Here is a 23,740-nt window from a genome sequence, read left to right as displayed (position 1 = left end):
AAATAATGTGAGGCCTACAACAGATGGTCTTGGGACAACGGACTATCCTCATGCAAAAGGATGAATCTGGACACTTACACTACACATATACAAAAACTAACTCAAAATGGATCAAAGGCCTAAATATAAGAGCTAAAACCATAAAACTCTTAGGAAAAAAAAAAAAAAAGTAAATCTTCACGACCATGAATTAGGCAACAATTTTTTACACATGACATCTAAAGCCAAGCAAGTGTTAGTCACTCAGTCATGTCCGACTCTTTGTGATCCCATGGATTGTAGCCCACCAAGTTCCTCTGTCCATGGGATTCTCCAGGCAAGAATACTGGGGTGGGTTGCCATTCCCTTCTCCACTAAAGCCAAGCAATCAAAGTAAAAACGTATATATTGAATTTCATAAAATTAAAACCTTTTGTTCCTCAAAAGACACTACCAGGGAACAACCAAAAAGAAAACATACAGAATGGGAGGAAAAGTTTGTAAATCATACATCTGATAAGGGTCTAATATTCAGAATATATAAAGAACTATTACAACTCAAGAATAAAAAAACAATTCAAATTTTAAAAATAAACAAAGGAGTTAAATAGCTACTTCTCCAAAGAAGATATACAAATAGCCAATGATGTCCAACATCATTAGTCATCAGGGAAATGCAAATCAAAAGTATAATGAGGTACCACCTCACACCTACACAGACGGCTATAATCAAAAAGATAGACAATAAAAAAGGCTTGGTGATAGTGTGGAAAATGAGATTCCTCACACATTACTGGTGGAAATGCAAAATGGTGCGACTATTAAATACTTTGGAGAACAGTTTGGCAGTCTTCAAAAAGTCACACATAGAAATGACTAGCAATTCTACTCCTGGATATCCTAGATATATACTCAAGAGAAATGAAAAGATGTGTTCACACAAAAACTTACAAATAGATACTCACAGTAGCATCATTCATAATAGCAAAAAAAGGAAAAGAAACAACCAAAATCACCATCTACTGATAAATGGATAAAAACAATGTGGTATATCCATACAGTGGAATTTTACTTGGTTATAGAAAAGAATGAAAGACTAATACATACTACAACAGAAATGATTCTTTAAAATATCATGCTAAGTGAAAGAAGCCAAATGCAAAAGGGTCCATATTGTACGATTCCACTTATACAAAATGTCCATGATAACAGGCAAATCCATAGAGAAAGTAGATCAGTGTTTGCCAGGGGCTAGGGGAAGGGAGAATGGGGAGTGACTGCTAACAGATGTGAGGTTTCTTTAGGGGGTTATGAAACATTCTAGAATTAGATAGTGGTGATGATTGCTTATGACTATACAGTGGAAGTGAGAGATAGATTTAAGGGACTAGATCTGATAGACAGAGTGCCTGATGAACTATGGACAGAGGTTTGTGACACTGTACAGGAGACAGGGATCAAGACCATCCCCATGGAAAAGAAATGCAAAAAGGCAAAATGGTTGTCTGAGGAGGTCTTACAAATAGCTGTGAAAAGAAGAGAAGCGAAAAGCAAAGGAGAAAAGGAAAGATATTCCCATTTGAATGCAGAGTTCCAAAGAATAGCCAGGAGAGATAAGAAAGCCTTCCTCAGCAATCAAAGCAAAGAAATAGAGGAAAACAACAGAATGGGAAAGACAAGAGATCTCTTCAAGAAAATTAGAGATACCAAGGGAACATTTCATGCAAAGATGGGCTCAATAAAGGACAGAAATGGTAGGGACCTAACAGAAGCAGAAGATATTAAGAAGAGGTGGCAAGAATACACAGGAGAACTGTACAAAAAAGATCTTCACGACCCAGATAATCACAATGGTGTGATCACTCACCTAGAGCCAGATATCCTGGAATGTGAAGTCAAGTGGGCCTTAGAAAGCATCACCACGAACAAAGCTAGTGGAGATGATGGAATTCCAGTTGAGCTATTTCAAATTCTGAAAGATGATGCTGTGAAAGTGCTGCACTCAATATGCCAGCAAATTTGGAAAACTCAGCGGTGGCCACAGGACTGGAAAAAGTCACTTTTCATTCCAATCCCAAAGAAAGGCAATCCCAAAGAATGCTCAAACTACCACACGATTGCACTCATCTCACACGCTAGTAAAGTAATGCTCAAAATTCTCCAAGCCAGGATTCAGCAATACATGAACTGTGAACTTCCGGATGGTCAAGCTGGTTTTAGAAAAGGCAGAGGAACCAGAGATCAAATTGCCAACATCTGCTGGATCATCGAAAAAGCAAGAGAGTTCCAGAAAAACATCTATTTCTGCTTTATTGACTATGCCAAAGCCTTCAACTGTGTGGATCACAATAAACTGTGGGAAATTCTTCAAGAGATGGGAATACCAGACCACCTGACCTGCCTCTTGAGAAACCTGAATGCAGGTCAGGAAGCAACAGCTAGAACTGGACATGGAACAACAGACTGGTTCCAAATAGGAAAAGAAATACGTCAAGGCTGTGTATTGTCACCCTGCTTATTTCACTTCTATGCAGAGTACATCATGAGAAACGCTGGGCTGGAAGAAGCACAAGCTGGAATCAAGATTGCCAGGAGAAATATCAATAACCTTAGATATGCAAATGACACCACCCTTATGGCAGAAAGTGAAGAGGAACTAAAAAGCCTCTTGATGCAAGTGAAAGAGGAGAGTGAAAAAGTTGGCTTAAAGCTCAACATTGAGAAAACTAAGATCATGGCATCTGGTCCCATCACCTCATGGCAAATAGATGGGGAAACAGTGGAAACAGTGTCAGATTTTATTTTTGGGGGCTCCAAAATCACTGCAGATGGTGATTGTAGCCATGAAATTAAAAGACACTTACTCCTTGGAAGGAAAGTTATGACCAACCTAGATAGCATATTAAAAAGCAGAGACATTACTTTGCCAGAAAGGTCCATCTAGTCAAGGCTGTGGTTTTTCCCGTGGTCATGTATGGATGTGAGAGTTGGACTGTGAAGAAAGCTGAGCACCGAAAAATTGATGCTTTTGAATTGTGGTGTTGGAGAAGACTCTTGAGAGTCCCTTGGATTGCAAGGAGATCCAACCAGTCCGTCCTAAAGGAGATCAGTCCTGGGTGTTCATTGGAAGGACTGATGCTGAAGCTGAAAATCCAATACTTTGGCCACATCATGCAAAGAGTTGACTCATTGGAAAAGACCCTAATGCTGGGAAAGATTGAGGGCAAGAGGAGAAGGGGACGACAGAGGATGAGATGGCTGGATGGCATCACCGACTCAATGGACATGAGTTTGAGTAAACTCCGGGAGTTGGTGATGGACAGGGAGGCCTGGCGTGCTGCGATTCATGGGGTCGCAAAGAGTTGGACACGACTGAGCGACTGAACTGAGCTGAACACTTTAAAAACAAATTATATGGTATGTTAATTATATCTCAGTTTTTAAAAAGTGACCTGCAAGTATAAAAAGGAGCTAAGTGTACACCTTATAAAATACGTACTATCAAAGAGATATGACAGAAAAGCAATTAAGTTAACTTGAAAATCACTGCTGGACACTGGTGTTTACTTTCATAATAACAAATATGAAAAGTATTGCATTTTATTGTCATAAGTTGCACACCAACATAAAGAAGATTGAGAGGGAAAATTAATTTGATTTCCATGGAAAAACGTCCAAGGATATTTATTTGCTTTCTTCCCAATATCTCGGCTGGTTGGAAGCTGAACTCCCTGGAGCAGATATAAGAGCGTCTATGTTAGATTTGCTGACAGCAAACAGACTTGAAAGAATTCAAGTATAAGAAACTGAGCCTCAGATGAGCTGCCTTTGGTAAATAGTAAACGGATTCTCTCCTAGCAAGCTCTGTTGCTGCAGACAAGCATTCCACCATGATAACGACAAAGTAACAGAGTAGAACTTTTCAATTACCAGCATCTCAACCTTAGAGACTGGATGAACATCTTCTATAGGGCTTTTTCTTAGATTCTCTGAATGAATATGTATGAGTCCAAATGACCAGTTTTTCCAGGTGAACACAGCTCATGTTAAGAATATTGAATTACAAACAAACTCTGCACACATACAATGTAAAAGCAAAAATATAAGACAGTATTCTATTAACTGTACCTGGAACATCGTGGCACCCACTAAATACTTGCTGAATGAAGCTTATATAGTTAAAGTTGTGATTTAATCACTAAGTTGTGTCCAACTCTTTGTGACCCCATGGACTGTAGCCTGCCAGTCTCCTCTGTCCATGGATTTCCCAGGCAAGAATACTGGAGTGGGTTGCCATTTCCTTCACCAGGGGATCTTCCTGACCCAGGGATCAGGGTCTCCTGACTGGGTCTCCTGTATTGCTGACAGCCTCCCGCACTGCAGGTGGACTCTTTACTATCTACTGAATAATTCAGATCAAATACTAAGGCAAACAGTACTTCTAAATCAACCTGTCTTCATCAATAAGGTGTTTTTTACTTGCTTTATTCCTGATGTAATACCACATCCTCACTGATAGTCAAACTGAAAAGTCAATGGTATTAACAAAGATATTTAGTCTATTATAAGTATTAATAGAAAGGATAGTCTGACTTAATTCTAATAATTAGTGCACCTCATCTTACAAAACATCCTGAAATGAAACAACTTTGGGTCAATAAAACTGCAGGAATTTGTGAGGTGATTAGTCATTCACCTCACAATTTATTTTAGTTAATAAATTAAGAAAAGATATATTGATACAGTTGTTAACTCATCACATTCTGAACCCTAAGACAGATCCAAGCAAAACACAATTCACCTCTGATCCCTACTGGAGCTCCACAGGAAGGGAAATTCTTCCTGAAGCACATTTTAAAGCATGCTAATTTACCAATGCCTGGAAGGTCAGCAATTAATTCTACATCACATTTTCCCTTTTTAAGCCTCTGACAAGAACAGGGAAATCATTTCTCAGTATCTAACAACTGTGGGTGCTTGAAATACTATATAGAATCATGAGGTAGATAAAAGAAGTAGAAAATATCTTCAGAGATCACATCTTCTCTTTCAGGACACTTCTAAAAGTCTCTAAGGATACAGTTCTACAAGTTCACAATGTACGACAGACACTGGCAGAAAAAGTCTTCATCAGTCTTTTACAGCAGTGTAAGCTCTTTTCTTCTGTCTTCAAGGAGACATGAAGATGACATGAATATCAACCTTTATATTATCATACTTTAGGTTTTTTACTGGAAATCACACTACTCAATTCACTTTCATGAACTCTTCCTTGATTTGCTGACAATACAAAAGAACATTTTTAAAGAAAATGTAATTTGTTAACTGGTCTCTGTATGAAAAAGACTTCCTAAGCATAAAAAGCAATGAATCAAAAAAGGAAAAGGTTAAAGAGTAGACCATATAAAATTGTTTTAATTTCTATAAATCAGAAACCATCATAAATTAAATGAAAAGGCAATTGTAAAAAGATTTTTTTGAAAAAAGGCAACTATAGGAGAAACACCCCAACATGACAAGCAAGGGTTAATATCCTTACTCTATAAAGAGTTTACACAAATCAGTGTCTGGTTTAGACAGTGCCACCCCCACCCCCACCCCCACATTCCCCTCCTCATCCATACAAGAAATTCCTAGGTCCCCTTTTAAAAAAGGTTATAGTTTCTCAGAGCTTTCAGGATCACTCTGCCTCTTTCTTCTGCCTTAGTTCCTTGCCTCCTATCTGGATGCTCTCCTTCTCCTAAGGCCTGTTAGCCAGGAGACTCAGATAAACAACCTGATCTTGATTTCAGACTTTCCCCAAGATCCAGCCTCTGCAACACAGCTTTCTACATTGCTCTGCCATCTGCAGGCAAGTAACAGCTCGCCCCAGGCTCCAGGGATACCAACTAATTCAACTAATTCCAGCCAAAGTCCAGCATACTGGCTCCTGCCTGGGCCAGAAAGGTGGAAATCAAACTAAACAAGTAACAAAAAGCTGAGACTCCATGTAAAATCATCAAAGAATTTGTGCGGGCAATTCACAGAACAGAAATAGCTAATGGCTAGTAACAAGATTTTTTAAGGCTTAAATACATTAATAATGGAAGATGTAAGTTAAAATAAGATAATATTTTTATCTGTGAAATTTGCAGATTTTTAAAAATAATAATGCTAACACAGATGTCATAAAAGTGATAGCAAGATGGTAAATTGGTATAATCTTTCCAAAGGTAACAGTATGTTTTAAGAGTATTCATCTGTCCTTTGACTCTGTAATTTCATTTTCAGGAACTGATCTTCAGTAATCAAAGATCTACTCAAAAGATTTAATTATAAAGAAATTCATCTCTACACTTCTGTATTTGAAACATAATTATCAAACAATAAGTAAATTACAAATAAATTATGGTTCATCCATAGTGCCATTATGGGGCAAATAAAAATGATATAGTAAGAGCTGATTCCTCTATAGCCCTGATTAAGTAACATTCACTGTCCAAAGCAGTTAACATGTATTAACTCATTTACTCCTCCAACATAAACGGAACTTGTAATGCAAGTAGCTGCTAGTATTATCTCCTTTTCACAGCTGAGGAATCTGAGGCACAAAGAAGTTAAGTAGTTGGTTTAAAGTTACACTGGCACAGATTCACATGCCCTTATCTGAAATCCTAAAATCCAAAAGCTCTGAATACCACATGTTCTCATAAATTTGTGGCAAATCCATTTCTTTGCAAAACCTGACATGAACTCATGTAAAAGTATGTATAGTCTTTACTTATCTCACTTAGAGTGAAGTTTTCTTTCTAAAGAAAAATTAATGTGTTTTGATTACAGAGTGCTGCCCAAGACCCCACTAGAAGGGATACAGTTTATAAACCATGTTGTCCTTCTATAATCTAAAAAATTCTTAATCTTAAAGCACAACTAGCCCCATGGGTTTCAGATAAGGAATTGTGGCAGAACTGAAATTCAAATCTCTCCATCTGCCTGGCTCTGGAGTTTGTGCTCTTAACCATGATGGTTATTTTGAGATCGTTTAATGGAATAGGAAAATCTTTATAACTAAAACATATAGGTATTTATTAACTACATACTATGTATCAGACACACAGAGAAAATTGAAATTGTGATGATTTTGCTAAGGAGATATAATTGGTATCAGAAAAGCTTATACCCTAAGGGGGGTTGTCCTAGACAGACTGGTCAGTGGCAGCTTTTCTGGGAATCATCTGATCTGAGAAGTGAAGGATAAGCAAGAGTTAACAAGATGAGGGAAGAGAATACCTGGAAAGAGAAGAGCATGTGCAAAGGCCCTGGAGTAGGAGGGAAAATGGAGACAAAGGACTCTGTGTAACTGGAACATAGAGAACAAGGGGAGCCTGGTGTCAGATAAGGAGCTTCCCTGGTGGCTCAGATGGTAGAGAGTCCGCCTGCAGTGCAGGAGACTTGAGTTCGATCCCTGGGTTGGTAAGATCCCCTGGAGAAGAGAATGGCTACCCGCTCCAATATTCTGGCCTGGAGAATTCCATGGACAGAGGAGCCTGGCAGGCTACAGTCCAGTCCAGTTCAGTTCAGTTCAGTTCAGTCACTCAGTCATGTCCGACTCTTTGTGACTCCATGGACTGCAGCACGCCAGGCCTCCCTGTCCATCACCAACTCCCAGAGCTTACTCAAACTCATGTCCATTGAGTTGGTGATGCCATCCAACCATCTCATCCTCTATTGTCCCCTTCTCTTCCCACCTTCAATCTTTCCCAGCATCAGGGTCTTTTCAAATGAGTCAGTTCTTCACATCAGGTGGCCAAAGTATTAGAATTTCAGCTTCAGCATCAGCCCTCCCGATGAATATTCAGAACTGATTTCCTTTAGGACGGACTGGTTGGATCTCCTTGCTGTCCAAGGGACTCTCAAGAGTCTTCTCCAACACCACAGTTCAAAAGCATCAATTCTTCGGCACTTAGCTTTCTTTATAGTCCAACTCTCACATCCATACATGACTACTGGAAAAACCATAGCTTTGACTAGACGGAACTTTGTTGGCAAAAAGTCTCTGCTTTTTAATATGCTGTCTAGGTTGGTCATAACTTTTCTTCCAAGGAGCAAGCATCTTTTAATTTCATGGCTGCAATGACCATCTGCAGTGATTTTGGAGCCCCAAAAAATAAAGTCTGTCACATGGGGCCGCAAATAGTCAGACATGACTGAACAATTTTCACACTATTAGAGGAGGTAGATGCTACAGGACCTTATAAGTGGAATAACATTTACCCCAGTTTGCCTGATGGACAGTCCCAGTGTAATTTATATTCTCTTTTACTCTCAAAGGTAACTTGGTCTGTGTAATAAAATATATGGTCACCCAATTTATAGACCACATTAAAGAGTGGTACCTTTATCCTAAAAGTAGTAAGAAATCCTGACAGACTTAAAGCAAGGGAGAGGAGAAGGGTATCATAATGAAATGTTAGTTTTCAAAAGATTACCCCTACTGCAGGGTAAGAATAGATGAGAATATTGAAAGGATAGGTGAATACCTTCAGACTAGTTTGGAGGTCACTACAGAAGACCAGGCAAGAGACCATGACAGCCTGATCTAGGGTGACCAATGACAGAGACTAAAAGAAGTGGATGGAATTGAGTCTGGTTTGAACATAAAATGAACAGAGCTTGATGATCTGGACATGGAAAGAGAGTCTATGACTTCTGGCTTGCAAACTAGATGGATGTTGGTATGATTCACCGAGATAGGAATATTAGAGATTTACATGAGCTAGATATTTAAATGTGTGAGGCATCTGCATGGCAGTTGCAATGTGAAGTGGGGGAGCCTGAAAGAGTGCCTAAAACAAAAAATGTTTAAGTTCGAAACGATGTTTCTTTCCATTGGCAGAGCCCTCTTCTGACACATGACCGTATTTTCTGGTTGGATACTATAGCAGTTCAGTGGTCAGACAAAAGAGAAAGTTCCCCCCTTGGCTGATAGTGTGGGACCTGGAGAATCAAACCGCGCGCAGCATATAAAGATCCATTAAAACTAAACCCCAAGTGCTTGACATTTACGGTTCACAAAGCAGTTTCACACAGAGGCTCCTTCAAACCCACCACACTTGTAGAAATTATACTCTACATTTACAGATGAGGAAACTGAGGTAGAGCGCTTAAATTACCTGTCCACACAGAGGCTGCTCTTAACGGCGTACTATCTCCTTGGACGTGCCACTGTGTGCAAAGAAGTACCCTAAGTGCTGTAAGAAAGAGCTATATCATATTATGAGGTCCTCCTAGACGCCAGGCCCTAGGAGATTAAAAAAAGAGAAGGCAGATAGCGGAAGGGAAAACACAAATTCAGAACTTTTAAGGATGTGCTATACTCACCCTAGAATATGTTCGCTTTAAATTTCAAAAAGGTTCACGTCCGAAGGTGGGGCTCAAGGTGAGAAGGTGAAGATGAACCAAGGACCACCCCAAACGCCGACCCAGGGGAAATGGGGTCCCAACGGCTGGGCCCCAGGACACACTACGAGGCGACGGCGGGGGCCGCCTGCCGACCGGGCAGCGGAGGCCCAGCGGCCGGTTTGCCGGCGCGTTGCCATAGCAACGGCCGGGCCGGCTTCGGCCCGGGACCTGCCCGCCCTTCCCGCGGTGCCCGTCCTGCCCCGCAACGCCAGGGGCCACTCACCCGGGCCCGCGGGCGGGCTGGCTTCCGACTGGCGCGCACACTCCGCCCCGGTGGTCGCCGAGCCCGGAATTCCGCACCTGGAGAAACTTTTCGGCCGGCGGGGCAACCGCAGGGAGGTGGACGGGGGCCGCCTGGGGACAAAGTGCTTCGGCCGGCGCGAAGCCCTTCTCCCCGCAGCCGGGGTGTGAAGGAGGGAGACCCCCAGGTGCGCTCAGGGGCGTCCCCGCGAGCAGCTCCTTCTAGAGATGGACCTGAGAACCCTGTCTCAGGGACAGAGAAGCAGACACGTATTACAGGAAATTAAACCTTTATAGCAATGATATCACAGAACTGAGAGGATATCCAGGCCACAGTTCTCGCTCAGGGCCCGAGGCTTTCTGGGGCAGCCAGTTGGAGCTGGTGCTGTAAGCCTCGCACCACAATGCGGTCAGAGCTGGTCTAAAAGTCAGGAAAATGAATATCGGTGCTGGGGGAAGGCCCCCGAAGTGCATGTTGTTTGTCCCCACAGTAGGGGCTGAGAAGGCTCTTGACAGATCAAAAGGCAATTCCCAGGAATATGTGTTAGCCGCAAAGCTCTGTGGACCATCTGAATGCATGCCCCTTACAATAAAGGCTAGAAACACAGACTCCAGCTGTGTATGCTTATGTATTTCTGACCTGATCTAGGAATGGCTTCTGTGGACACGGGTCCTGCTCTTTAGCAGCTGGGGGGAAAGAAATTCAACTGTCTTGACACTAGCCTAATTATGCAGGCAGATGTCCTCTACAGTTTATTTGATTATAGCCAAGAACTTGGTACAGAGGTCGATTCATTTTACTTCTTAGAGGTAGAAGTCCACCTTTGGCAATGGGTTCCTCCTGTCAGTTTTACCTGACAACTCATAATGGCTGCTAGTGAGCAACTGGTAACTTCAGTATCACAAACTTTTCAATAATTCCCCACCATGTCCTATACCCTAGAACTTTGGGGTACTGGCCATACTTTGTTCTGAAGAAGTCCGGAACTGTTGTCTAACAAGGGTCTGGAATAGCCTGCAAGGATTTTCTCTCTGCCTCTCTCCCCCAAACCTGCCTTTATCCAAGCATGAGTGTTGGTGTCACAATGTCCAACAAACGAAGATAAACTCTACCATCTGCTTCACTGAGCTGTGAAGTGTATGAATCTGCCTTTAATCAGCAGCTGTGTAGTCTTACACTCCACAGCCTTACCAAGAAATAACTTGAAACTGTCTGCTTTCTCATGCCTGCGGTGGTGAGAAACAGCAGTTAAAGAATTGAAAGGTATGCAGATAACCTCCTCCTCTATCAATGCATAGTCTCTAGGTCAAGTAAGTCCCAAACCTGCTATAAATGAGAGACATCTGGGGAGTTCTATTTGTTTTGATTTGTATTTAAATATTCCTAGGACACGCTTCCAGGAATTCTGATTAAGTAAATCTCATGAAATCATATTTAAAAGATCTTCATGTGAGCTTGATGCAAAACTACAAAGCTAGGTTGGGAAACCACTAGGCTATGTTTTATTCTGAATTAAGCCAGACCATCAAAAAAGCTGTTTGTACCACTTTTTCTTCACCCTTAGAAAATAGTTTCTAAGTCCTGCTTTACCCTTATGCCATCTGCTTATGTTAATAGATAAGGTTTAAAAAAATATGCATGATACCTCTGGATTTACTGGAGGGATTATAATATTTTAAGAACGATGTTTATTACATCCCAGTAGCAGAATCCTGGGCTTCCCTGGTGGCTCAGCTGGTAATCAATCTGCCTGCAATGCAGGAGATCCCGGTTCGATTCCTGGGTCGGGAAGTTCCCCTGGAGAAGGGATAGGCTACCCACTCCACTATTCTTGGGTTTTCCCTGTTGCTCAGATGGTAAAGAATCTGCCTACAATGCGGGAGACCTGGGTTCAACCCCTGGGTTGGGAAGATCCCCTGGAGGAAGCCATAGCGACCCACTCCAGTATTCTTGCCTGGAGAATCCCCATGGACAGAGGAGCCTGGCGGGCTACAGTCCACTGGGTTGCAAAGAGTCGGACGTGACTGAGTGACTAAGCATGGCACAGCAGATCCTACCATATTGCCCAGCCTAGGGTTTTTCTAATTTTTTTGACCATAATCCACCAAAAGAAGTATGTTTTACATTATCACCCAGTATACATGTACCTACACATTTAATAACTGAAACAAGTTTTATGAAATGTTACCATATCACATGCATTATATTGCTTTTTAATGTTGGTTTCTACTCGTTAAACAATTTCTTGACCCCTAGATGAGTTGTAAGTTGCATTTTAAAAACAACGGTATAGCCAGATATCTTTTTCTGGAAGCTAGCCCTGATCCTCAGACAAACTAGGCCACCTGTCCACTGCCCAATAGCAGTACCAGAGCCAACCCAATCATATCCCTCTCCCAGGAATTTCAAATTAGTACTGAGAGATTTTAGTTTTTCTCTAGGTAGCTAACATAGAAACATAGAATGCTGTAATATAAAAAGTCAGAAGCTATTTATGGACATGCTTCCCTACTATGTGGCCTGGCGAAATGCAGAAAACCAGGTTGTAGGAAAAATATGAAAAGAATAGGAAGGATAAAAGAGATTCACAAAGAGGAGAGAAGATACCAAAGGAATTCTGACAATTCTCCATCCCTGATCATTTTATTTCCTGAAGTAAGCTGCATTGCTGCCTTTGAATTCCAAGTAATATTCCAAATCTTTATAATAAGGTGCACTCTTTTGATTAAGCTAGTTCAGGTGGCTGGGTTTCTGTTATTGCAACCAAGGTGAATCTAATTATATTGATTTTATATGGTTTTTGTAACAAATTACCACAAACTTGGTGATTTAAACAACATAAGTGTATTATCTTGCAGCTGCATAAGTCAGAAGTCTGACACTGCGCTCAATGGACTGAAATCAGTGTCAGCAGGTATTTGTTCTTTTCTGGAGGCTCTAGGGGAGAATCTGTTCCCTTGCCTTTTCCAGTTTCTAGGGGTTACCTCATTCCCTGGTTTCATGACCATCTTCCTCCATCTTCAAAGGCAGCAATGCTGCATCTTTCTGATCATGCTGCTGAGGTCACATTTCTCTCTGACTCTAGCTAGGAGAGGTTCTTAGCTTTTAAGGACCCAAATGATTAGATGGGGTCCACCCAGAAAATCCAGAATAATCTCCCCATTCCAAGGTCCTTAACATAATCACCTCTGCAAAGTGCTTTGTGCACATGAAGTAACATTCACAGCTTCCAGAGATTAGGATGTGGACATCTAGTGGGGAGGGAGGGTGGATCCACACTAACATAAAATCATTCTATGCCCCTTGTAGGAAACTCAAGGTATTTCAACCCTGAGTGCCAGGGGAAAAAAGTTTTCTCCTTAAAAAACTGATACCTCATTTCCTTATAAACAAAATTAACCATGAAATTGATCACTTTCCCCTTTTCACCTTAGCTTCCAGGAAGACAAGAACCAAATTTACAACTCAACTTTAACAATTTTGTCAAGCTCTACAGCTTGCCTATCAGTGTTACAATTTTCTTCTGTCCTCTCTCTTCTGTTTTCTCTTATTTCTATGAAATGAAATTTCAATGAAACCTTTTTTTCATTGTATTGATGGTGTGATTTTAAGCTGCTTCAGATATTTTGACTTGCTATTTCCTCTGCCTATAAGTCTCTGCCCCCATACCTCCACAAGGCTGGTTCCTTTTCATCATTTGTATCTCAGCTCACATGCCATATCCTCAGAGAAGCCTCCCTTCCCTGATACCCCTATGAAACATAGTCTATCACATCGCTTTACTTTGTTGTCATAGAGCACCGAATACCGTCTAAGACAATCTAATTTACCTTCTTTCTTTCCTCAGGGGACGTTAAGCTCCAAGACAGTAGGAACCCAGCCTCTTTGTTTACTGCTTGCTCCCAGTACCTGAAACAGTGGCTGGCAATTAGTAGCTATTTAATAAAAAGTATGGTGTTAATAAATGAAAGAGTGAATGGAATAAAGGAAGAAAGAGCAGGAAGAAGGAAGGCAGAGGCTTTGTAGAATATGGTAACATATAGATGGATAGATAAATAGGTAGACAGACTGAAAAATAGACAAATATTAATTTCTTATGTGCAAATGTCACTAATAATTATAGGGAAGAATCAGAGAAACCACACAAAGAAGTAACATAACTTTCTAAAATATATACATAGAGGTACTAGGCTTTCTTGAGGAACCCTTGATGTAAATGCCTTAGACCAAAAAAAAAAGAATTTTTTTTGAGTTTTCAAGTGGCTCAAGGCAGCTACATTAAATATTATGGTTAGTTACCATAGCGGAAGTCATCAGTTTGTAGTGAGGTAATGGATTGTAACACCATGGCCACTAAATGACAAACTCTTGATACTGCCAAGGGAACTCAACCTATGCCAGGGGTCATTACTACACAATAATTTGCTCTCACCCTATTCCTGTAATTATTAATGTCACCACTGGCAACAAGTATTATATACAGTTTACTTAAACATTCTATGGTAACGTCATTGTTACAATGTAATATCAAATTACTTAACATTTAAGGGAGATCAGAATTGAAGTTTGTCGATATAACAAAACATAGAAGCAATTAGTACAGTTTGTTCCAGGGTTTGTTGACCCTGTTAGTAAAAATATCAAAACCCTAGAGGGAAGAGATGGACTTCAGTTTTCTTAAATCAAGAAACAGTTGATTTACACACAAATTTCAATTTATCTCTATTATTCATAAGACTTTTAAAAGACTATATCACAAGAAGATCATCCCATAATTTTTCTGTTCTATAATATAAATTAAGAGATGTTTAAATCATTATGTGTTATATTCTGCTCAGTCGTGTCCGACTTTCTGAAGCCACATGAGCTGTAGCCCCCCAGGCACCTCTGTCCATGGAACTTTCCAGGCAAGAATACTGGAATGGGTTGCCATTTCCTACTCTATATGTATTATATTAAGATTTCTTAAATGGGGAACATACCTTTCAAAAGTGTATGATATAAAATGTAACTTTATCTTAATGATATCTCTTTGATTATTGGTAGGCTCTACCAATTTACACAAAGTCTTTCCACTTTTCTCCCACCTTGGCAAAAGTAAAACTGTACCTTATCCCCACACGAAATATAAACTTTCAATTTACTCAATTTTTCTGATCAACTGTGGATGTCTGACCCAGGCTCCTTGTCAGATAAAATTAATTAGATTTCAGGTTAGTATACACCAAAACTAAATTAATAGTTCACAGATTAGAAGATTTGACATTGTTTAGATGGAAATTCTCCCCAAATTGATCTATAAATTCCTTACAATCCTTATCTAAATTTCAGCTGCCTTTTTTGTATAGAAGTTCACCATCTGATCCTAAAATTCATATGGAGATGCAAGAAACTCAGAGGAGGCAAAGCAATCTAAAAAAGAAGAACAAAGTTGGAGGACTCACACTTCCCAATTTCAAAACTTGCTACAAAACTTTAGTATCAAGACTGGCATAAGGATAGACAGATTTAAAAATTCCATGGAATAGAATTGAGAGTCCAGAAATAAATCCATGCATCACTGAACAATCAACAAGGGTGCCAAGGCAATTCAGTGGGTGAAAGAAAAGTCTTCAACAAATGATGCTGGGAAAACTGGATATCCACTTGCAAGAGAGTGAATCTGAACCTATACTTCATACCATATATAAAAGTTAACTCAAATTGTATTAAAGACCTAAACATAGAAGCTGGGACAATAAAACTCTTAGAAACACACAGTTATAAATCTTCAAGACCTTGGATTAGGCAATGGTTTCTGAGATGTGATATCTAAAACAAAAGAAATCAAAGAGAAAATGGATTAAACTGAATTTCATCAAACTTGTGCTTCAAAAGACACTATCAAGAAAATAAAAGATATTCACAAAATGGGAGGAAAAATATGTGCAAGTCTTATAAGTGATAAGAGTCTAGTATCTAAAGTATTTTTAAAATTCCTACAAGTCAACAGTAAAAAGACAAATAACTCAATGTAAAAGTTGGCAAAGAATTTGAATAGACATTTTTCCAGAGAAGATATACATGTACCCAATATGCACATGAAAAGGTGCTTAATGGAGAAATGAAATCAAAACAATAATGAGATACCACTTCATACCCCTAGGATGTCTATAATAAAGACAGACAGACAATAATATATGCTAATGATGATGTAGTAGAATTAGAACTTTAATACATGTATTAAAATGGTATAGCTGCTTTGGAACATAGTCTGGCAATTTATCAAACAATCAGGCATAGAGTTATCATTTGACCCTACTGGGTATACACCCAAGAAAACTGAAATTACATGTCCACACAAAAAACTTATACACAAACGTTCATATTATTATTATTCATATTATTCATAGTAGCCAAAACCAGAAACAATCCAAATGGCCATTAAATGATGAATAGATAAAAGATGGTATATCCATACAATGGGACTGTATTTGGATATAAACAAGAATGAAGTACTAATACATGCTACAACATGGATAAACATTGAAAACATGCTAAGTGAAAGGAGCCAGATAACGAAAAGCAATATCTTATATGATTCCATTTATATGAAATGTCCCAAATAGGCAAATTATAGAGAGAAAATTATATTGGTGGTTACCAGGAACTGGGAAGAGAGAATGGGGAAAGACTGTTAGCAGGCATAGAATTTATTTTTGGGGTGATAAAAATGTTCTAAAATTAGACAGTGGTAATGACTGAAAAGCCTGGTGAATGTACTAAAAACCATTTAATTGTACACTTTAAAAAAGTGAATATTAGGTATATGACCTGTCTCAATTTAAAGAGTAAAGTTAAAACAACCAAATACTACTTCACATTTCATCAGTTCTAAAACTCACTTTTTTTCACTTTTTAAACTTCTTTGAAATTGGGTTGCATGTTATAACTGATTACATATTGCCATTGCTCTCAGCCAGATAGCAGTCCTGACATATGTAGAAGTCTCCCTGAAGGACCAAGAAAGTCCCAGCATCTTTGTGTCTTAGTTTTCATAAAATACAGGTGACACCAATTCACCTAATATCATCAGCTCTGATCCTGGTACTGTTCCAAATGCTTTCTGTACTTTAACTTAATCCTCACAACAGCTCTGTGAGATAAGTACTGTTATTATCCATGTTTCACAGAAAAAGAAACAGAAGTACAGTGTGCTGGAGTGACTTACCCAAGATCACACAGCTGGTTCATGTGTGTTGATCCAGGCTGTCCTGGTGCCAAGTTTGTGCTCCTAACCATTAGGCTTCACTGCTCACTTACCTGTGAGTGCAAGACAGCCGCTACCGCCAATGGTCTTCAAGGTTGCCTAACCCAAGTTGGCCGAAAGAGCAATGAAAGCTAATAACGAGTCTTGCAATGGTTTAGTGATTTTAAAAAAACACCGTTCATTTGGAAGTTTGATTGGTTCATTCAGATATTTTTTGGCCACATCTGAGGGAGCTTAGATTGAAGGCAGAAGGAGAAGAGAGCATCAGAGGATGAGATGGTTGGATGGCATCACCGATGCAATGGACATGAACTTGACCAGACTCCGGGAGATGGTAGGAGACAGGGAGGCCTGGCATCCTGCAGTCCATGGGGTCGTGAAGAGTTGGACATGACTTGGCAACTGAACAACAAGGGAGTTCATAGTCTAGAACTTGGTTTACCAAGCTAAGATAAGAGGTAGTAATCTCTTCTTGCTTGATTTACAAGGTGAGTAAAGGGAGCTGGCATTTTAGTCTAGACCCTCCTGATTTACCCCAGCTGACTGCAGAGATTGACCTCCTTCTCCTGTGGGTCTGGCTGGGTGAGGGGCAGATCAGGTAAGTCCCAGCATGGGGAGAGAGGGTTGAAGTCTCTTTTACTCATACATGAAGGGTATGGAGCCAGAGGAAACCCACCAGAAGCCATCTCAGGAAGAAATGCAGAAGCCAACCTGAGGCAAAATATTCCACCTCCCTATTACCTGTTATTATCTATTATAATACCTGTTACCTCTATTATCTATATGTTTCCCCATGATAGATGGGGAAACAGTGGAAACAGTGACCGACTTTATTTTGGGGGGCTCCAAAATCACTGCAGATGGTCGCTGCAGCTATGAAATTAAAAGACGCTTACTCCTTGGAAGAAAAATTATGACTAACCTAGACAGCATATTAAAAAGCAGAGACATTACTTTGCCAACAAAGGTCCATCTAGTCAAAGCTATGATTTTTCCAGTAGTCACATATGGATGTGAGAGTTGGACTATAAAGAAAGCTGAGCGCCGAAGAATTGATGCTTTTGAACTGTGGTGTTGAAGAAGACTCTTGAGAGTCCCTTGGATTGCAAGGAAATCCAACCAGTCCATCCTAAGGGAAATCAGTCCTGAATATTCATTGGAAAGATTGATGCTGAAACTCCAATACTTTGGCCACCTGATGCAAAGAACTGACTCATTTGAAAAGACCCTGATGCTGGGAAAGATTGAAGATGGGAGGAGAAGGGGATGACAGAGGATGAGATGGTTGGATGGCATCACCGACTCAATGGACATGAGTTTGAGTAAACTCCGGGAGTTGATGATGGACAGGGAGGCCTGGCGTGCTGCAGTCCATGGGGTCGCAAAGAGTCTGACACGACTGAGCAACTGAACTGAACTGAACTGAACTCTATTACCTGACATTCAACTGTGCTGATTTAATGCAAAGTAAATCATTGGAAGATTGAAAGGACTCCTGAGGATTCAAGGATTCATGTATAGCATGCCAGGCTCAGGAGAGAAGATACATTGTACTGCTTCCAAGAAACTGTAGGTAGAAGGAAAGGATAACTAAGCCCTCTCTGTTCCCATTCTGCCAAGGCTCTTGCCACAGCCAGCCTCCCTGAGCCCCCTGGATACCAAATGCTTCTCTAGGGAAGCTTCACCTGAACCAGATTGCTTTCAAAACCTGACCGCACAGATACCCTCATTCCCGGAGGCCAGAGGGAGGGAGGAGACCAGAAACTCAGAGCCCTCCACTGCCTCTCCACATCCCCTTAAAGAGGCTTCAGTAGCATTTTCCAGCCATGAACAATGGTAATTCCACCTCTTCCAGCTTAGGCCTCAGCCTCAGAATCCAGAAGCCAAACACAATCCTTTCAGAAGAGAAAAGACTGAAGCAACAGTGACAGCAGAAGACACACACACAAAAGGCAAGGTACCAGCTCTGAACTGCTGCACAATGGAAAGAGAGATGGCTGGGCAGAAGATGAGCCTGGAACCACTGTCCTTTAATTCATTTTTTTTTCTTCTTAAATTTCCACTTGGTAATAATTTCAAACTTACAGAAAAGTTGAAAAAATAAAAATAGTAGAAGGAATACCCACCCATACACCCTCTTTACCCAGATTCTCCTATTAACATTTTACCCCATTTGCTTTATTTGTATCTTGTATATATTTTTTCTATTTAAATACTTTTCCAATTAAATATATAAATATATTGCAATATATAATAAGTATATAGTAATTATATTAAAATACATTTTACATAAATTATAAAAATATCTTTGCACCATTTGAAAGTCAGTCACATACACTATAGCCTTTTAAATACTTCACTGCATATTCCCTAAAAATAAGGATAATTTCTTATATAATCACAGCACAGTTATCAACATTGATATTTAACATTGATTATGACACTGTAATCTACTGTCCATATCTCAATTTTATTGATTGACCCAATGATGTCCTTTAAAGCATTTCCCCCTTTTCATTAAAGGAACCAGTCTAGCCCTGGATATTGTATTTAGTTGCCATGTCTCTTTAGCCTTTTCAATGTGCAACATTTTCATAACTTTTCTTTGTCATTAGTGACATGGCCATTTTTTAAAAATCCTGTCCCCTACTACTCCCTGACTTTAGTATAGCATTTCTCATTTTGGGCTTCTCTGATGCTTCTCCATAATTAGATTCAGAGCATACATTCTAGGCTGCAATATTGGATAGGAGATGTGTCCTTCTCAGGATATCACTTCTGGATGCACAACACATCCATCTGTCCCTCATTGGTGATGTTATTTTGATCACATAGTCAAGGAGTTGTCTGATTTCTCCACTGCAGAATTACTGTGTATGTTTTCTCCCTCACAACTAATGAGCAGTCAGTAGAGAGACAATTTAAGACTGCAAATATTCCACTCTTCATCAAAATGTCTCCCTTTCCTGACTTTCAGGAGTGCCGCTGGCGCCACCTATGGGGCTGCTGGAACACTGCAACAAGCGGAATGCGCTTTGGATCCTCCCTCACTCCTGCCACTTGTATGGTGCCCAGGAGCTATTTAAGCCTTAGAAATTTTTAAAAGAAAAGACTATGAGGCTTCCGTAACAAGGCCTGAGTTCTAACTGCGACACTGCCACCAACTGATGAGGAAACTGGGACAAGTTCTTCCCCTTCTCGACTTCAGAGTTCCCAGTAAAATGGGAGGTTGGACAAAGACCTGATTTCATTCATTCATTCAATAAATACTTGTTAAGTAACTACAGACACTGTTCTAAGGTCTGGCCAAGATTTCTGCTCTCAGGGAGCTTACACTGTATGAGGGGTGACCCAGACAATGAACAAGAAGATAAATTAAGGAAAAGGACAAATACACATAGTAGGAAGTGCTAAGGTGACAATAAAACAAGATTGTGAGAGCAAATGCCTGGGATTCACTTTTGATTGGATAGTTACAAAAAGCTCTCTGAAGAGGGGTTTTGGCTGAGACATAAAGAATTATATTTGAAATATACTATGATAAAAGTTTAAAAATACATATAAAAGTATTTATATAAGTACAAAAGTAGTATAATATTTTAACACCAAAGTTTGGAAAAAAGACAAAAATTATGCATAATGCTACCACCCTAATATATTCTAGTATAATAACAATTTAATATATTTCTATCTTTTTTCTTTTATTTTACATATAATTCTGTTTTGCTTTTTTAAATTTAGCATCATCTCCTAATCATTTTCCATGCTGTTATTCTAGATACAAACATTGCCTGCCTCATGTTTCATTTTTTAAAACTATTTGCCCTTTTCCTCTCCTGAGAACAGTGCAATAAACTCTCATGTCCCCTTCATCTAAATTTACCAATTGTTAACTTTTTGCCACACCTACTGTACTTCTCATAACGTGATACATAGTTTTTTCTGAACCCCTGAGAGTTAGTTACAGACATAAAGATCCTTCATCCCTGAACACTTGAGCATGGACCACCTAAAAGCAAGGCCTTTTTTCTCTTTAACCACAGTTCAAAGTATCACTCTTGGGAAGCGTAATATTAATACAAGCTATCAGCTCATATTAAATTTTCCCCACCTGTCTCAGAAATGTCTTTTCAACTGGGTTTGTTTTTTTATCTACTATCCAGTCAAGAACCAGATCTTTCATTTAGTTGTTCTTTTCTACATTGTACACTTAGAGCTTTGTAGGCAGGAAACTTTATCTTAAAGCACAGTGACAGAAGTTCAGTGCTCAGTCTTGAAAATGCAAGCTGTTCTAACTGCTAGTGAATATCAGCCCAGTCTAACTATCACGAAAAATGAGATCCCCTCCTGTCCAGTGTGGAGACTGCATGAAAATTTACAACAGAAAACAAAACAAGATTGTTCAATGAGCCTTGGCAATGTTATTCACTCCAAAGCATTTTTTAAGAGGACTGTGCTTCTGAGGTGTTGTTATGTTTTGTAAAATGTAATCTAATCTGTAGATTTGTTATCTTAAAACTTGATTCCTCTTTTGATCATTATTTTAACTGATATCTCTGATTTCTGAAATACTTGAGAGGTTTCTCAAGCCAGAAGTTTGGAATTTCCTTCTTCCTTTATACAACTTATGACTTGGCTGGATTCCTAATTCAAAGACTTTGAGAATCTTTGTCTCAGTTAAAGTATGCCGTATAGATTCTTGAAATCATTTTAAAGTATATCATAAAATTATTCAACCATCTTCTATAGGTTTTGTTTCCAATATTCTACTATTATAAATATTCCAATATTCTGCTCTTCTACTATCCTGATCACACCTAAAAAATAACATAAGAATTAAAGTAAAAGTAACATTAAAAACAATAAATCCGCACTGGGAAGACCCAGAGGAATCGGGTGGAGAGGGAGGTGGGAGGGGGGATCGGGATTGGGAATACATGTAAATCCATGGCTGATTCATATCAATGTATGACAAAACCCACTGGAAAAAAAAAATAATAATAAAAAAAGAAAAAAAAAACAATAAATCCTTAATATTATCAAATATCCTGAGTGTTCATCTTTTCTCAATTGCTTCATAATATTTTTGGTTTCTTTAAACCAGGATGGAAATAAGTTCCATATTTTGCAATAAAACCAATTGCAAAATATGGAACTTATTTCCATTTTTTAAGTCTCTTTCATCTGTAGGTTCCCCTTCCATCTTTTTTTTTCCTTGCAATATACTTGTTGAAGAAACCAGGTCCTATATCTTATTGCTGCCCCAGACCGGATCTGACTGATTGTATACTTGTGATGCCATTTTAGATGTTCCTCTGTTCTTTTGTATTTCCTCTCAATTGGGAGATACATATGTAAGTTTATAGTTAAATCTAGAGACTTGATTAGATTCAGAGTCTGTTGGTTTGGAAACACTTCATAGATGATGTGTATCAGGAGACATGTAATGTCTGGATGTCTCTCTGTGTGATATGGGTAACCATGGATGGTCACTGCCTAGATCCATTAATTCACTGAAGGTTGAAAAAATTGTGATATTCCAATTTATCAGCTCTTCCATTATTAGCTAGAAAATTTCTGAAAGAGACACTTCCCCTTGCAAACAAAGAACAAGGAGCATTGCTCACCACCCAGCTGGACAAGGATTGTCAGCCACAGCAGGCACTGACTGACACGAACCCTGAGAGGAATGTACTATGAAAAACAGGATGAGGCGCTCTGTGCTTTGGGAAAACAGGGCCTAGAGAGTTAGATGTATATCTCAGGAAGAATTTTAATGAACCCAGATTCTTGAATCTTCCCACACACAGAAAAGCACTAAAATCATTGAGATATCTGTTCTCTGTGACTAGCACTAATCTTTCACCAACATGTGTGTTTGACTGTGCATATTCTCTAGCCAAAATCATATATAAGCTGATTTCTCCTCTACCCCTTTGGTGCAGAGGCTGTCCCCTGAGCTACAGTCCTCAGTGAAGTCCCCGAAAAAAATACTTAAATGCACAACTCTTATGTTGTGCATTTTTCCTTAAGTTGACACTCCCGTCAACTATTCGGTTGCCCACAGAAGCACTTCATATAGGAAAGAGAAGAATTCTTCATTATGTTTATTAATAAACTTAAAAAGTCACAGAGGCACTGCCTGGCACAGGCTTTGCCATAAAGTGACATTGTCAGTGGGCCCCATCGTACGTGGGACTCACCAGAGCAAGTGGGGAGCAGCGTCCTAGATAACACAGCTGCTTTCAGTAGTACCAGGCCTTCATCCTTAGGCTGGGTCAGGGCTGAGGCTGTGGTGGTTGTTGCCAAGCACAGATAGATCCTTGTTTTCTCCATGAATGCTGAGCTTGGCCTCAATAGGTTTTATACCTCTGGAGGCCAGGGCTACAGCAGCTTCCAGGAAGTTGAGGGATATCCTCTCAGCCCAAGGAGCAAAGATAGCTCTGGTTTTGGCATATTAGAGTATAGGCTCAGCTGCTATAACAACAACAAAAAAAAGGGGGCTTAAAAATTGACATGTATTTCTTCCTCAAAGAAAGTAACAATCCAATGAGGTAAGCAGGTAGCTCAAGGTAGATGGAGACTGTGCTCCATGAGCTTATGAAATCACCTAGGTTCTCTGTACTTCCTGTTTCACCATTCTCTAGGATGTCACATCCATCAGCAAGATTAAAGTGGATAACCCGTAGGCTTACCTGTGTTCCTGTGTGGAGGAAGGGTAAAGACAGAGGAAGTGGAGGACAAGTGATTTCATTTAAAACGTGTCTTGGAAGTTTTATACATTATTGCCTTTCATAATTGATTGTCAAGAACTTATTCATAAGACAGCA

At 39.6% G+C, this 23,740-nt stretch overlaps 1 protein-coding gene across 6 annotated transcripts in view; it reads right to left on the bottom strand.

The window, feature by feature from the left end:
- The window catches only part of STK33 (serine/threonine kinase 33), a 187,494-nt gene extending 177,668 nt beyond the window's left edge, over positions 1-9,826 (bottom strand). For 3 of the 6 annotated variants that reach the window (XM_043903854.1, XM_043903818.1, XM_043903845.1), the window contains exon 1: positions 9,340-9,826. The gene's annotated coding sequence lies outside the window, so the exon portion shown is untranslated. Of the gene's footprint in view, positions 1-9,131; positions 9,247-9,339 lie in introns of those variants that run through there. The other 3 variants (XM_043903828.1, XM_043903863.1, XM_043903835.1) reach the window with 2 other exon arrangements.
- Positions 9,827-23,740: the final 13,914 nt, after the last annotated feature.

This window comes from Cervus elaphus, chromosome 1, assembly GCF_910594005.1.
Source record: "Cervus elaphus chromosome 1, mCerEla1.1, whole genome shotgun sequence".
NCBI classification, from domain to species: domain Eukaryota; kingdom Metazoa; phylum Chordata; class Mammalia; order Artiodactyla; family Cervidae; genus Cervus; species Cervus elaphus.
Note: the sequence above shows the minus strand (reverse complement) of the source record. Positions and strands in the feature narration are given on the sequence as shown.